The following is a 16,090-nucleotide window of genomic DNA, read 5'->3' as shown; positions in this document are numbered from 1 at the left end:
AATCCAGGCCCATTGGATTCACTGCTGAATTTTACCAAACCTTCAGAGAAGAACTAACACCATTTAAGCTTTTCCATAAAATAGAAAAAGAAGGAATCCTACCAAACTCCTTCTATGAAGCCAACATCACCTTGATACCAAAACCAGGCAAAAATTGAACAAAAAAAAAAAGAAAATTACAGACCAATCTCCCACATGAACATAGATGCAAAATTCTCAACAAAATATTTGCAGACAGATACAAGAATATATCAGTAAGATCATTCACCCCAACCAAGTAGACTTTATCCCAGAGATGCAGGGATGGTGCAACATATGCAAATCAATAAATGTAATACATTATGTAAATGGGCTGAAGGACAAAAATCACATGATCATCTCATTAGATGCAGAGAAAACATTTGACAAAATCCAACATCCCTTCATGATAAAAGTCCTACAGAATGCCGGGCATGGTGGCACATGCCTTTAATCCCAGCACTAGGAAGGCAGAAGTAGGAGGATCGCTGTAAGTTCGAGGCCACCCTGAGACTCCATAGTGAATTCTAGGTCAGCCTGGGCTAGAGTGAGACCCTACCTTGAAAAACAAAAAATAAAATAAAAGTCCTACAGAGGGCTGGAGAGATGGCTTAGCATTTAAGCACTTGCCTATGAAGCCTAAGGACCCCGGTTTGAGGCTCAATTCCCCAGGACCCACGGTAGCCAGATGCAGAAGAGGGCACACATTGTCTGGAATTCGTTTGCAGTGGCTGGAAGCCCTGGCACGCCCATTCTCTCTCTCTCTCCCTCTCTCTCTCTTTCTCTCCCTCTTTTTCTGTCACTCTCAAATAAATAAATAATAAACAAAAAAAATTTTAAATAAAAAAAAAAGAGTTCCCCCTTCCTTCCTTCCTTCCTTCCTTCCTTCCTTCCTTCCTTCCTTCCTTCCTTCCTTCCTTTCTTCCTTCCTTCCTTCCTTCCTTCCTTCCTTCCTTCCACTTGGCTGCTGGTGCTGCTCCCTACCTTCTAGCGTGGATTGAAGACCAGTACGGACTCAAGACCAACATCAACTGAAGACCCACATGGATCAAAACCCAGCGGCTACTCAGGAAGCCTCCAGGCTTTCCGGCACTATCTGCAGTGCCGGGTCAGGACTGCTGAGGCATCCAGCCACGTGGACTGAGCAGCTACCAGGTTCGGTGATTCTTGGGCCTTCAGCTGCTGTTGGACTACTGACTAAAGACCAACGTCAACTGAAGACCCACGTGGATAGAAACCCAGCGGCTCCTCAGGAAGCCTCCAGGCTTTCCAGCACCATCTGCAGTGCCGGGTCGGGACTGTTGAGGCATCTGGCCACGTGGACTGAGCAGCTACCAGGTTCAGTGATTCTCAGGCCTGCAACTGCTATTGGACTACTGTAAGGTAATCCAATAAATTCCCTTTTTAAAATAATTCATTCTAGCAATTCTGTTCCTCTAGAGAACCCTGACTTATACACTTGCTATATGGCAGTTTCTGTTAACATGGCAGAGATTTGATTCATAGCTTCCCAACATCTCCTCCCTTCTTTTATACAAAAAGAGGGAGAGGCCCGCTTTGCAGTGGTGGGCATTAACCAACTGGGGGAGTAGGGACCCAACTCCTCCCGTGGGATGTCTTTTTCCCACAATCTTTGGCCCTTGGTACCTTTTGGGGAGGGAAAGCAGGGCCTATGTGGCCGGAGAGCGATGCTCGGCCTTAGTGATAACAGTTATAGTACCAACCTCCATACAAGCCAGGTATACCTCTCAGGGAATCCAGAAGCGGTCAGATAGGGACCTTCCCCTGCAGTGCTTTGCCTCACACCCAGGTTGGTGCCCTGTTTTTGACAGCATGTTAGTTCATGCTTAGCATAATAGACAAGTTTATATATCAAATTCTAACCCTGCTTCTACAGAAAGAGACATGTTTTTAGATCAGAAAAGACTTTACTATGTAGAAGATTGTTATAAGGTATGTTATTAAAAGGATATGCAAGTAATATTGAAAGGTTGTGGGACTTAAACTAAAAAAGGTTTGAATTGCCTGTGCTAAAATGGATTAACTTAAAAGTTTTCATTCTCCATATTTTCTTTCACCTTAATTGTTCATATAATTCAGAATTTCATGTTTGTAATGAGATGATAAGTTTATTTATATTGCCATGTTTCAAACCAAAGTTAAAATTGAGCTATACCAATATTGTTAAGCTCTGACTACTGAAAAATCTAAATGTTTAACGAAATCAAGATTCATTTTTAGGGCTGGAGAGATGGCTTAGTGGTGAAGCGCTTGCCTGTGACGCCTAAGGACCCCAGTTTGAGGCTCATTTCCCCAGGACCCACGTTAGCCAGATGCACAAGGGGACTCATGCATCTGGAGTTCCTTTTGCAGTGGCTGGAGGCCCTGGAGCGCCCATTCTCTCTCTCTCTCTCTCTCTCTCTCTCTCTCTCTCTCTCTCTCTCTCTCTCTCTCTCCCTCTTTGTCTGTTGCTGTCAAATAAATAAATAAAAATTTTTTAAAAATTTTTTAAAGATTCATTTTTAATAAGTTTTGGCTTGTTTATTTAAACTCTATCTAAATGTAATATAAAAGTCAAAAATACAAAACTATTATAATTGGCCTTCTGGATAATCAATAAAACAAAATTTTAATGGGCCTAAGACACTGCTGACCCAGGGAAATGGGAAGACAGACAATCAAAATCCAGTCAGTCTATTTATTTATAATTACCACAGTGAAGAAATGTAAAGACCCTCATAATAGGAGGAAAAGGTGATATAAAAAAAAAGAGAGGCTAATGGAGAGAGGGAGGGGATATGATGAAGTGTGGATTTGTGAAGGGGAAAGTGTGGGAGGGTAGAGAATTACCATGGTTTATTGTCTGTAATTATGGAAGCTGTCAATAAAAAAATAAAATCTAAAAAAAGAAATTAGGGGAAAATTGAAATGTCTCAATTAAAATATATTTAAAGATCAGACAAAAAGGATGACTTAAATATATTATTAAATGTTTTATTTAATTTCACTGGTCAAAATTCAAGTTTTCTTAAATATGATTCTGCTCTTAATGTTTACAAAATGTCTGATTGTCTATTTACAACAATAGATCTCCTATATATGACCCTATTTTATGCTAATGTTCACAAAATAGTTTACAAATAAGAATTTTATATTAAATAAGATACTTAAAGCTTATATTGAGTTATATCCAGTTGCTAAGTTTACATGTTTTTCAAAGGATAAAATCTTCATTTTGTTAGATAGAACATTTGCTTTTCTGTTTTCAACAACAGATTTCTTACATATTCTGCTCTTATGTTTTCCCATTAGATAAAAATTTGTTTAATAAAATTTTATTCTAATAGGTACACAAGACATTATTAGGAAAGATATTTAAATGGTCAATACAAGTGCAAAAGATATGACAATGTAAATAGTACGAATAAAAAACAAAGTGGAGCCAGGGATGATGGTACATGCCTTTAGTCCCAGTATTCAGGAAGCAGAGGTGGGAGGATCACCATGAGTTCAAGGCCACCCTAAGACTACGTAGTGAATTCCAGGTCAGCCTGGGCTAGTGTGAAATGTTACCTTGAGAAAAAAAAAAAAAAAAGATAGTTTTCAGGTAGAACTAAAAAATGACAACACACCAGACAACCTAGATACTCCTGATAAACACTTCTCCCCATAGTCTCTGATGGTTTCCAGGAACTATTAGCTGACAGGGAGACAGATAAAAAAAAAAAAAAGTTCTAAGTATTGGGAAAACTGGATCTGAAGGTAAAGGTTCATTTATTAATGTTTAACTTCGTAAGATAAGATCCCATACTAAAAACATTAAAGTTTTAAAAATAACTCCTACTTTACTTAAATTAAAAACTATTATTCAATAGTGTTTTCTCTTGAAAAACAGATTGATAAAAGGTTGTAGTAGAGTTCATTTTAGTTCAACAATGACCAAATTCTGTTCTTTTATGTATCATCAAATAATTAAAAGACTGTCTTACTTCTGGTATCTCAGGTTCATTGCTCATAAGTAAATTAACTCTTAAGACATATGCTCTGCCTCAGGGTGCATACCCATGCTTAAACAATGGTCTGAATCTAACATAAATGATTTCAAACTCTATGGCCCTACTTCCATCCTTCCCTGGGTACCACACAGGTATCTAAACTAATCAAAGATGTTACCAAATACAAATGTCAAAACTTCGTGCTGCCTTGTCTTTTTCCTGACAATTTCTAAATTAAATTAATTGGTTTAGATTTATTGATAAAAATATTATTAACAAAACTGATAACATGTTCTGCCTGTACTTGAAACTATTAGATATTTAAAGAATAAGATTGTCTACCTTCTAAAAAGCTGTTTCTCTGTATTTCTCTCACCTTAACTGTTTACATAGTTCATACTTAATTCCCTGTAACAAAGTAGTAAATTTATGTATAGTGTCATACCTCACATTTTGACCAAATAAAATTTAAATGCCCCTGGTACAAAATTATATCTTTTACTGTAATAAACTTTTATGTTGGTTATGTGCCATATTGCATAGTCTTTCATACTGACACTGTAGTTTCTGTACTATTTCCAGGCCATAGTTTGTATTACAGCTTCTGGCCAGTACTAAAATTATCTTGTGTTTCCTTTTAGTTCCATAACACAGCTACAGATATCTCTCTACTAATTAACCATTTGTTCAGGCTTTGGAAGAGATTTCCCTGGACTCACACTGTTGTAAAACTAGACTGATTTTCCACTCTGTCTCTGGTGCTGGTTCTGTAAGCTTTAGATTCCCATATCAATATCAAGACTAACAAGATGAATATATTTTAAACTAGTTTTGTCTATTTATATAAACTCTATCTAAGTATGATATAAAATAAAAACTACAACTCTCTGGATCTCTACAATTTTACTAACTGACCTCAGAAGGTCCTATAACAGACTAACTCCATATATCTAGGCCCCTTTTGATTGTTATCCAAGGCCTAAAGGCCAAAAGAAGTAGAGACTCTCTCATCAATTTTTTCCACCATCCCACTTACCTTAAAAAAGTCAGACTTGGGCTGGAGAGATGGCTTAGCGGTTAAGCGCTTGCCTGTGAAGCCTAAGGACCCCGGTTCGAGGCTCGGTTCCCCAGGTTCCACGTTAGCCAGATGCACAAGGGGGCGCACGCGTCTGGAGTTCGTTTGCAGAGGCTGGAAGCCCTGGCGTGCCCATTCTCTCTCTCTCTCTATCTGCCTCTTTCTCTGTCTGTCACTTTCAAATGAATAAAAATAAAACAAAAACAAAACAAAAAAAAAGGTCAGACTTAAGCCAGACATGATGGCACATGTCTTTACTCTCAGCACTCAGGAGACAGAGGTAGGAGGATCGCCATGAGTTCAAGGTCACCCTGAGACTACATAGTGAATTCCAGGTCAACCTGAGCTACAGTGAGACCCTATCTCAAAACAAAACAACAACAACAAAAAAGTCAGACTTAAACTCTTTGCTCATCTTCCAAAAACTTGAGGTCTCTCTTTCTCTCTCTCTCTCTCAAAAGACAGACATTATACTTGGATGTCATTAAAATTCAGGCCCAATTTCCTCTGCCCCTGATAACATTAAAAGGATAATCATGGAAAATGTTAATAAAAATTGAGAAAAATTTAGAAAAAAAAAGAAATCATTTTTTCAATGGAAAAAAGATAAAGTTCTTGCTAGATATTTAAAAAATGTTTAATTTTATATTGAGATAACTAAATCATATCCAAATATTAAGCTTATGTGTTCTCTATCTGATGAAGCCTTTATTTTGTTGCATAAGACACCTGTTTATAATAGGTTTCTTAAGTGTTCTACTCTTATATATTTTCCTATTGGGTATGACTTTCATTTATTTGCTATAAACTTATTCAAATAGATAAAACTGGAAAACTGGACCTATAGTATTATGTAATCAATATAATTATGAAAAACATAATTTCATTGTGTTTAAAATAAACAACTTAGAATAACAAATTATCAAGAATAATCAAACTTTTAGCTTCTCAGCCTAACATACTTTCATTAGTTCTCTTAAAGCTAGACTTTTTGATCTGTGGACCAAGTAAGTGAAGATTATGAGCCTTCTATATTAAAAATTTACTCAAGAAAGAAACCTTTAAACCTAAACTTCAAACTTAGTTAACTTCTTAATCTCTATCACATTTAAGTTTAAAATAATTTAAGATATTTCAAATATTTCTTTAATACTAATCTCTTATACTTCCTACCTTCCCTAAACCAATCTTTATACTTCCAAAAATTCCAATTAACCTCCCATCTAAGTTATTATTATTATTATTGACCTTAAGTATAATATTCTTGGCACCTGTAAATGTCATGTCACATGCAATAAAATTCATATATAGATAATAACCAGATAACAATGGCTAATAGATTGAACATGATCTAGGAGTTTCTTAATGGCTCTGATAAGTATAACTGTCCTGAAGAGCTGCCTTCTTGTTTGTTCCTAAGAACCCCATGAGATAATAGCCTACTATGTACACAAACAGCAAAATGAAGTTTGGCAAATGGGAAACCAAAAGTTGAGACTCCCAAAAGCCACACCTGTATGACTAAGACTTCAATGATGGACTACAATAATTGTGGAGAAGTAAATGTTACCAGACCAGAGCCAACAGAATTCTGGGCTATATTAGCCTTTTCAATGGCCAATAATATTATTTTTCTGCATAGTGACCTCACATCTCTCTGTGACCAGCTAAGATATCTATTGCTATAAGTTAAGAAATCTCACAGCTCTACTCCCTTCAAGTTAAATATGTTCAGTCTCTGATATGTACTTTATTCCCCTGGTTATAATACTCACCCTCTTTTTTGGTCCTCACATACTCAGATGCCTCACTGAATTCCTCCAAGGCAAAATACATGCCTTCATTTCATGGCAAGTCATTAAGTTCTTCATGGCCACTGGATATCAACCTTTGGGCATCCAACCTTCACAGGACTGTGTGGGACACTCCTGAGAGAACTACTGTCCCTCCCAGCTGGAAGTAGCATGAGGATCTTATGTTTTTATCCCTGCTCTTTCCCACACAGTCCACCATTGCGATGCCTCAGTCATTTCCCAATTTTCCCCATTTTTTTTTAATCCTTCCAGAGTCTGGACTAAAGGGTTAATGACTTTTCCTGAAAACCAGAGGGAACTAAAGGGTTAATGACTGTCCCTAAGACTAAAAGGCCTTGAAGAAACATTAGAGGTAATCAGTCCCAGACAAGCCTCACAACTCCCCTGATTGATAAATGTCCCTTAACTCAGAAGGCCCCAAAGGAATAAAAACCATCTGGGTAGCCTCCCTAGACAATTTTGCTGAAAAAGCTTATCTGAGCAAGAACATAAATATCTACAGTTCCTTATCCACTTCTCTTGCACCTGCAACTGGTCCAGTCTGGATTTTTTTATTTTTATTAGATATGGACATACTTAGTATATAAACAACACATGTTGGTATCATCCTTTCCCTCACCCCTGCCCATGACCCTGTACATAAATAACCCAAAAATCTCCACCTCAAAACTTCTAAAAGTGATCATTTCCTTCAGTAGTGGCAGTCTACAAAAACAATGCACAAAAATCAGTCAGTTTTTCTTAAGATCCTCCTTGTAAACTTAAACTCCATCCTAGCTCAGTGCTTCAGCCTCCATCCCATGAGAAGTTTGTAGTTCCTTGATGTGCTTCAATAAACAGTCTCTGTCTATTGAGATCAAGTCCAATGTTGTCCTTTGCTTTTCTTTTTCCCTTTCCTTACATCCAAAGGCATTGCCCCCAACCAGTGACTGACTGCTACTGTCACAACTCCTAACCCACAAGCACACGGTGAATGCCAACAATCCCACTGAGAAGGGTCTTAAATGGAATGAGGGCAATGAGGAGGGGGAAACCTACACATGATGTGCCCATACAAAGTTTCTACTTAATAATAAAAAAAAAAAATGAAAAAAAAGTTCTCTCCTGAAAGGAGGAGGAAGTCAAGAAATCAACAAGTATAGGAAAACTGAAACTTAAATGGTCACACGACCACTTCCCAAGGTTATAGCAGTGGTAAACAATTATTGAGGGCCAAACATTGACCAGTGGTATGTAGTAAATGAAACATTCCCTCCTGGGGTTTGGGATGGGATAGGAGAAGGAAGCTCAGGAGACTCAGAAAATCAACAAGTCTGGGAAAAGGGTTGCAAAACAGCACCACCTCTACAATGCCCAAAGATACACTAAGGGTAAACAGCTGCTTGGGGAGAGAGAGTATGACTAGTCCAGCTGGTTGTGCAGTGTGCTCAACAGGTGCAGCCTCCATGAGTCATCACCTATACTGGGGTGGGCGCTTCTGTGATGTTGCTTTGAGTCATCCGTTGTTTCTGTAGACAACCTGTCACCTGCTTTATTAGTATCCTCAATAAACTCATTGGCTCACAGTTTGATGCATATTATGGTTTGTTGTCTTAGCTCTACCTAGGATAAACAGATGAGTGTTCACATCTCCCCAGGGAAAAAGATTCTTGTGACACCCAATAAAACACCAGGTGCAGCAGCATGTGCTTGTAATACTGAAGTGCCAAGACCCCCTACCTGGGGGCAAGACCCTCAGGATGTCACCCAGAGGTCCACCGCAAAGAACCAAGATGGTCACTCCGATATAATTAGCAGCAAGTTTCCTTTATTGTAGTGCAAGCCAAGGCCTGGACCCAGTCTCCATACAGACCCACGCAGTGGGTGTGAGAGAGTGGGCCCCGACTCGGGGGAAGGGTCAGGGGATATAAAGGCAAAAACCACAATTCTGCATAACAACACGACCTTTGCATTAATTGGGAATTTGGGGTCCCATGGTTAGGGACTTTCCACTCATGGCCAGACTGGTTGGGTGTCTGGGGTCCCATGGTTAGGGATTTTTTACTTAGGCTGTCTGGTGTTTTACAGATCTAACCACCAAGTTGGGCTGGGGCTTTTTGTGGTAAAATGTTCCCTTCGAGTTCCCAGTATCTGCAATGGAGGGAGATTTCTCGGAACTTAAGCTGAACATACTGACTAAAATGGCTACCTGTTTTAATATGGCAGTACTGAAAGGCCCAAGAATTCAGAAGCCCAGAAATACTATCACACTCCAAAGGGAGCTTAAGCTGGCCCCTGCATACCTCAAACTCCAGGTTTTACTCTCTGTTGGAAGCAAGTAAAGAATCCCTCTTCTCATTATATCAGAGCCCACTCCTAATATAAAACTAGGTAAAAAGGGCATGAGATAGCCCTCAAGGATGGGAAATGAGTAATGAAATGAACCACTTATTGGGTTTCTGTAAATAGCCTGGACCATAAGCCTTAATAGCCCACACTGTAAGCCTTAGCAGCTCACACCATAAGCTGTAGCAGCCTGCCTCAGACCACCAAGGTCATAGGAGGCTGATACCATACTCTGCTACCCCCACCTAAGGACCTGCGCAAATGCTGACCTCAAAGGTCATAGGAGACTGATACCACACTCTGCTACTCCCACCCAAGGACCTGCGCAAATGCTGACCACCAAGGTCATAAGAGAATGATTGGTCCACGGGGGGCATGAACAAATTAAACTAATTGGCTTAGAAACTATGGGGTGGCACAAACTGATTGGCTCGCATCCTGCGGGCTCCTGATATTAAAAAAATGATTGGTCTAATGCTCAGGCTTTGTTAGAAACCCTATAAAAACTGTCCCATTCCTGCATTTGGGGCTCTGCAGTCCTCTACCCCTGTGCGGTGTACGACTGTGGGCCCCAGCGCGCTTGGAATAAAATCCTCTTGCAGTTTGCATCAAGACCGCTTCTCGTGAGTGATTTGGGGTGTCACCATATCTGGGCAGAGTGTGGGGTCCCCCTCCTGGGGTTCCTTCATTGGGGGCTCATCCTGGATCTGAAGGCCCCCCACAAACCCAAGAACCGACTTGGAGGTAAGGGGGGGCCCCCTCTGGAGTGAATGTGTGCCAGCCGGTGTTTTCATTCTGAGTATCTGGTTTCTGGGACACGCGCTTTTGGCTTGGTTTGATTTGCAGCCATCCTCTAGGGCTGTAAAGGACCAGAGGGTCGTGATCAGCAGACATGCTAGGAGGATCACAGGCTGCCACCCTGGGGGACGCCCTGGGAGGTGAGGAGAGCCAGGGATGCCTGGTGGTCTCCTACTGTCGGTCAGAGGACCGAGTTCTGTTGTTAGAGCAGAAGCTTCCTCCTTCACGGCCGTCTGATTCTTTTGCCTGCTTGTGGAAGACGCGGACGGGTCGCTGGTGTCTGGATTTGTTAGTCTCAGTTGTGTGTGTTGTTGTTGTTCTTTGTGTCTTTGTCTATAGTTCTAAAATGGGACAGACGGTGACAACGCCCCTTAGCTTGACTCTTGACCATTGGACTGAAGTTAAGTCTAGGGCCCAGAATTTGTCAGTTGAGGTTAGAAGGAGACCCTGGCAAACGTTTTGTGCCTCTGAGTGGCCAACTTATGAGGTTGGATGGCCATCAGAAGGAACCTTTAATTCTGAGACTATTGTGGCTGTTAAAAACATTATTTTTCAGAATGGACCAGGCTCCCGACCCAACCAAGAGGCTTATATCCTCACCTGGAAGGATTTGGTGGACAACCCCCCACCGTGGGTCAGGCCGTGGCTGAATAAACCAAGGAACTCAAGCTCCAGAGTCCTGACTCTCGAAAATGCAAAAAAGCCCTCTCCTGAGGGAGCCAGACCTCCCCCTAGCATCTATCCTGAGATCAAGGAGCCTCCGGCTTGGCCAGAGACTCAGCCTGCCCCTCCCCCCCTTACCTAGTCCCAGGAGCTGAGAGAGGGCCTCTCGCCCTTCCTGAAACTCTGCCCTCAGCCCTTCCCAAGCCTCCGCCCCTCGCCCTTCCCAAAACTCCACCCTCTGCCCTTCCCAAGCCTCCACCCCTCACCCTTCCCGAAACTCCACCCTCCGCCCTTCCCAAGCCTCTGCCCCCCACCCTCCCCGAGCCTCCGCCTCCCAGCTTGCCCGAGCTTCCTCCCTCCGCCCCTCCTGAGCCCCTGGAAATGGTAGGGCCAGCCGCAAGGATGCGGAGCCGGAGAGATGCTACCCCAGAGGGAGCAAATGGAATTGTAACACTGCCGCTACGCGAGGCAGGTCCTCCCATGCTGGGGGCCAACTACAACCCCTCCAATATTGGCCTTTTTCCTCTGCAGATCTTTATAACTGGAAAGCTAACCACCCCCCTTTTTCAGAGGAACCCCAACGCCTCACGAGGCTGATTGAGTCTCTTATGTTTTCTCATCAGCCTACCTGGGATGATTGCCAACAGCTGTTTCAGACACTCTTCACAACCAAGGAACGAGAGAGGATTTTAATAGAGGCCAGAAAAATGTCCCTGGGGCCGACGGGCGGCCCATGCAGCTGCAGCATGAGATAGACATGGGGTTCCCTCTGACTCGCCCTGTTTGGGACCACAATACAGCTGAAGGTAGGGAGAGCTTAAAAATCTATCGCCAGGCTCTGGTGGCGGGTCTCTGAGGTGCCTCCAGAAGTTCCACCAATTTGGCCAAGATGAGAGAGGTGATGCAGGGGCCAACGAAGTCTCCCTCAATGTTTCTTGAGAGGCTCATGGAAGCATTTAGGAGGTTCACACCCTTTGACCCCAACTTTGAGATTCAAAAAGGCTCAGTAACATTAGCTTTCATAGGACAGTCAGCTCCTGATATCAGAAAGAAACTTCAGAGATTGGAGGGATTACAGGAAGCTGAGCTGTGTGATTTAGTAAAAGAGGCAGAAAAGATATATTACAAAAGGGATACAGAAGACGTAAAGGAGCAAAGGAGAGAAAGAGAGAGAGAAGAACGTGAGGAGAGACATGAGAAAGAGAGAGAGGAAAGGGAGGATAGGCACAATAGACGACAAGAGAAAAATCTAACCAGGATCCTGGCCACAGTGGTAGAAAAAAAGGAGAAAGGGAGAGAAATATTCAAAAGTTTAGGACAGGCCCTAGGCAGATAGGGAACCTGGGCAACAGGACCCAACTTGATAGAGATCAATGTGCCTGTTGCAAGGAGAAAGGGCACTGGGCAAGAGACTGCCCTAAGAAGAACAGCAAAAGACCTAGGGTCCTAACCCTTGGAGAAGATGAAGACTAGGGAGGATGGGGCTCAGAGCCCCTCCCTGAGCCCAGGGTAACTCTGAAGGTGGAGGGGAAGCCAGTCGAATTCCTCGTGGATAATGGCGCTGAACATTCAGTACTCTTGCAACCACTGGGAGGGCTAAAAGATAAAAAACCCTGGGTTCTGGGTGCTGCTGGACAACGGCAATATTCATGGACTACCCGAAGAACCGTTGACCTGGGAGTGGGACGGGTAACCCACTCACTCTTAGTCATTCCTGAATTTCCAGCGCCCCTCCTTCGTAGGGACCTATTAACCAAGATGGGTGTTCAAATTTCCTTCAAATCAGAAAAACCAGAAGTGTCTGCTGGAGGTCGACCCATCACCGTGCTGACTCTCCAACTAGATGATGAGTATCAATTATACTCTCCCCCGGTAGAGCCTAATCAAGACCTAAAGCCCTGGTTAGAACAATTTCCCCAAGCCTGGGCAGAAACTGCAGGCATGGGCTTGGCGAAACAAGTACCCCCACAGGTCATTCAACTAAAAGCCAGTGCTACACCAGTATCAGTCAAACAATATCCCATGAGCCTAGAGGCCCAAGAAGGAATTCGGCCCCATATCCTAAGACTGATTCAACAAGGTATTCTGGTACCGGTTCAGTCCCCCTGTAACACTCCCTTACTGCCAGTTAGAAAACCCGGAACCAATGATTACCGCCCAGTACAGGATTTGAGAGAAGTCAATAAAAGAGTACAGTACATACATCCAACTGTCCCAAACCCTTACAACCTCCTTAGTGCCTTCCTACCAGAGCAGATTTGGTATACAGTGTTGGATCTAAAATATGCTTTCTTCTGCCTAAGATTACATTTGGACAGCCAACCTCTTTTTGCCTTTGAATGGAGAGACCCAGACACAGGAAGGACTGGGCAGCTCACCTGGACCCGGTTGCCCCAGGGATTCAAGAACTCCCCAACCATCTTTGATGAAGCCCTACACAGGGACCTAGCCAATTTTAGAGTTCAACACCCACAGGTAACCCTCCTTCAATATGTTGATGACTTACTCCTGGCAGGGTCTACCCAACAAGACTGTCTAAAAGGTACAAAAGCATTACTACTGGAGCTGACTGACCTTGGTTACTGAGCCTCAGCTAAGAAGGCCCAAATATGCAAAAGAGAGGTAACATGTTTGGGGTACTCCTTGCGGGATGGACAAAGATGGCTGACAGAGGCATGAAAGAGGACTGTAGTACAAATACCAGTCCCAACTACGGCCAGACAAGTTAGAGAGTTCCTGGGGACAGCTGGGTTCTGCAGACTATGGATCCCAGGGTTTGCAACCCTAGCAGCCCCCCTCTATCCACTAACTAAAGAGAAAGGAAAATTCACTTGGACCTCTGAACACTAGGGGGCATTTGATGCCGTCAAGAAGGCACTATTAAGTGCGCCTGCCCTAGCCCTCCCTGAAGTGACTAAACCATTCACCCTTTACGTAGATGAGTGTAAGGGGATAGCCCGGGGAGTCCTAACCCAATCCTTAGGGCCATGGAGAAGACCCGTTGCCTACCTATCAAAGAAACTTGACCCTGTGGCTAGTGGATGGCCTATATATCTAAAAGCCATAGCAGCAGTGTCCATGTTGATCAAAGATGCTGATAAACTAACTCTAGGGCAGAGGATAACTGTCATTGCCCCCCATGCCCTGGAGAGCATTGTCCGGCAGCCCCCAGACCGATGGATGACTAATGCCCGTATGACTCACTACCAGAGCCTGCTCCTCATCGACAGGATAACGTTTGCCCCACCTGCCATCCTCAACCCTGCTACTCTTCTGCCTGAAGAAATTGATGAGACAGTGACTCATGACTGTCATCAACTGCTGGTTGAGGAAACTGGGATCCGAAAGGATCTGACAGATGTCCCACTGACTGAAGGAACATTAACCTGGTTCACAGATGGAAGCAGTTACATTGTAGAAGGTAAGAGGATGGCTGGGGCAGCGATAGTAGACGGAACATGAACAGTCTGGGCCAGCAGTTTGCCAGAAGGAACTTCAGCACAAAAGGCTGAGCTCATGGCCCTCACACAGGCCTTACGACTAGCTGAAGGAAAGTCTGTGAATATCTACACGGACAGCATGTACGCTTTTGCTACTGCACACGTACACGGGGCCATCTACAAACAGAGAGGGCTACTTACTTCAGCAGGGAAAGATATTAAAAACAAAGAAGAAATTCTAAGTTTGCTAGAAGCTCTACATCTACCCAAAAGACTGGCCATTATGCATTGCCCTGGCCACCAAAAAGCCAAAGATTTTATCTCAAAAGGAAACCAGATGGCTGACCAAGTGGCCAAGCAGGCTGCCCAGGGGGTCAACCTTCTGCCCATAATAGAAAAGCCAAAGAACCAAAAAAAATGAGCAACGATATACCCCAGGTGACTGGCAAGAAGTTAGAAAGTTAGGCCAGTTCTCTGAAACTCCAGAGGGGGCCTGTTTTACCTCAGAGGGAAAAGAGATTCTACCTCAAGCAAAGGGACTAGAGTACGTTCAACAAATACACCGCCTAACCCATCTGGGGGCCAAACATCTACAAAAACTGCTGCAGACGTCTCCTTACCATATTCTGAGGTTGCCAGAGATAGCTGGCTCAGTAGTCAAGCATTGTGTACCTTGCCAGATGGTCAATGCTAATCCCTCAAGAATGCCTCCTGGGAAGAGGCTAAGGGGAGACAGCCCAGGTGCTCACTGGGAAGTGGACTTCACTGAGGTAAAACCAGCTAAGTATGGTAATAAGTATTTACTAGTTTTTGTAGACACTTTTTCAGGATGGATAGAGGCTTATCCTACCAAGAAAGAAACCTCAACCGTGGTGGCTAAGAAAATACTGGAAGAAATTTTCCCAAGATTTGGGATACCCAAGGTAATAGGATCAGACAATGGTCCAGCCTTTGTTGCCCAGGTAAGTCAAGGACTGGCCAAAATATTGGGGATTGATTGGAAATTACATTGTGCATACAGACCCCAAAGTTCAGGACAGGTAGAAAGGATGAATAGAACCATTAAAGAGACCCTCACCAAATTGACCACAGAGACTGGCGCTAATGATTGGATAGCTCTCCTACCCTTTGTGCTCTTTAGGGTCAGAAACACACCCGGACAATTTGGACTGACCCCCTATGAATTGCTATACGGGGAGCCGCCTCCACTGGTAGAAATAACCTCTATACATAGTACTGATGTGCCGCTTTCCCAGCCTCTGTTCTCTAGGCTCAAGGCGCTCAAGTGGGTGAGACAACGAGCGTGGAAGCGACTCCGGGAGGCTTACTCAGGAGAAGGAGACTTACAGGTCCCACAGCGCTTCCAGGTGGGAGATTTGGTCTATGTCAGATGCCACCACGCAGGAAACCTTGAGACTCGGTGGAAGGGCCCCTACCTCGTCCTACTGACCACTCCAACGGCCATGAAAGTTGAAGGAATACCCGCCTGGATCCATGCATCTCACGTCAAGCCCGCTCCGCCACCGGGCCCTGAATGGCAAGCCGAGAGGACAGACAATCCCCTTAAACTTAGGCTTCGCCGTGTGGCTTCTCCTTCTCCAGCTAGGTGATGCCTCCAATCCCCATACCCCCCAAAAGTTGACTTGGCAAGTGCTTTCTCAAATGGGGAATATAATATGGACTACAACTAGGGAAGCGCCCCCCTGGACTTGATGGCCTGTCCTGACCCCAGACATATGTGCCCTGGTAGCCAGGGTAGAATTTTGGGATATCCCAGAGCTCACCCCAGAGGAGGTCCCTAGAGAAGTCCATTCTCATGTGGCTAAGCAGGCACTCACGCAAGGGGTCATCTCCCAAGGCCAATACATGGCAGACAACCCGGGGTGCAGCTCTGGGCCAGCCCAACGTAAGATGCAGCATACTCCATTTTATGTCTGCCCCCGAACTTCTAAACGAAGTTGT

This window comes from Jaculus jaculus, chromosome 3 (assembly GCF_020740685.1).
Source record: "Jaculus jaculus isolate mJacJac1 chromosome 3, mJacJac1.mat.Y.cur, whole genome shotgun sequence".
Classification (NCBI taxonomy): Eukaryota; Metazoa; Chordata; class Mammalia; order Rodentia; family Dipodidae; genus Jaculus; species Jaculus jaculus.
Note: the sequence above shows the minus strand (reverse complement) of the source record.